Source organism: Crocodylus porosus, unplaced genomic scaffold (assembly GCF_001723895.1).
Source record: "Crocodylus porosus isolate Cpor-Errol unplaced genomic scaffold, CroPor_comp1, whole genome shotgun sequence".
Taxonomy (NCBI): Eukaryota; Metazoa; Chordata; order Crocodylia; family Crocodylidae; genus Crocodylus; species Crocodylus porosus.
In genome coordinates this window covers 32605079-32606512 of record NW_017728947.1, presented here as the reverse complement: position 1 = coordinate 32606512, position 1434 = coordinate 32605079, and the positions used below count along the sequence as shown (strand labels likewise).

General features: G+C 54.3%; 1 protein-coding gene across 4 annotated transcripts in view; it reads left to right on the top strand.

Annotated features, from left to right (window-relative positions):
• SHANK2 (SH3 and multiple ankyrin repeat domains 2) overlaps positions 1–1434 on the top strand; it is a 771218-nt gene that overhangs the window by 187406 nt on the left and 582378 nt on the right. The window lies entirely within an intron of this gene.

The window sequence follows — 1434 nt, the reverse complement described above, 5'->3', positions numbered from 1 at the left end:
CACTGCGCCTCCCTGGCGCAATACAATGCTCAGCCGCACTGACACTAGTGCCCCTGGCACTGTGCCTCAACTGGGCACTGGGAACCCCCAAGCTGTTGGGGAGCTCCCCTGAGGCCTCCTCGCTCCCCTACAGCCTCACCCGGTCCTCCGGAGTAAACTGAAACTCAAAGTCAAGCCATCTGGCTACAACATAAACAGTGGCTCCACGCCTAACAATAACTGCAAGCCCTGCCAGGGCTCCCAGTCCTACCTGCAGTCAGGGTGATCTTGTTCCCTGCATCATTGCAGCCTGTTAGTGGGTAAGGCTGCAATCACCAACTCAGGCCGCTCAGCTCGAGCCGCAGAGCTCCTGCTCCTGCAGCAGCCAGAAGGGAACGGTGTGTCAGGCTCCGGCCTAAGCTGTTTATAAAGGCCGGGCCCTGCCCCCTTCTGGCCATGTGACCACCTGGTTGTCCTGGCAACCAGGCACCTGAGCTGCCTGGGTGATTGGCAGCTCTGCCAATCACCCTCACAATCACGGGGCCTCTATGTGACCCCGTGACACCCATCATCCCCGTCCTGAAGCATAAAGAATATCAGAGTCATGAAGGATGGATCATGCATGGCACAGCATGATGGGGAGGTCCATGTGTATTTAGTGTAGTGACCACCTGCTCTAAATTCCAAAGACCATGGCTGATCCAAGGTGAAATTCTACAGAGATCCCTTCTGAAGCCGAGCCATTCTCAAATCCCTTGCCCTGCCACTTACCTCCTGCAGGTTGAGGAGGTAGGTGAACAACAGTACCAATACTCACTGGATAGCCAAGGATACCTCCTGCACTGCCTCTCCCACTGGGGACTTCCCTACCCTTAACTTGTTGGCTAACTGGAGATCACATTACCAGGAACTGGATTATATCCAAGTGGCCTCATATAACTGCCCATAATGCAGCTGAATCAGCTCTTCGATGAAACAGTAGCAGACCTCGATTATGCTGGAAGGAACATGGCATGCACTGGACCTACCAGCACTGCATGATTGGGAGCCTCAGGTTGCTCAGGAGGCAGGGATCTATTGCAGGCTGGAAGTGAAATTGATGAGCCCTTGGCAGTGGAAACTGGATAGGTGCCCTGTGGCTCTGTACTCCCAGCACGAGGTTGAGGGGAAAGCCCTCGTAGGTGTGGTTTCCTAGGCAATTGTCAGTTTTCTGTATGCTCAGGTATCCTTGGGAACCTCTGTAAATGCAAAGTGGAACACCAGCACTATGTGCTCTCACCATGCTCTGTAACCCACAAGCTGATGTTGGCGACCAGCATGGACAGCTAGAGACCCTCTGGGTAAAAATTCGTGGGGAATACGGCACAGGGGACACAACAGTGGGAGTCTACTACAGACCTCCCACTCAAAGTCCTGAGCTTGACCAGGAGTTCGCCCAGGAACTGACTGAGGCCG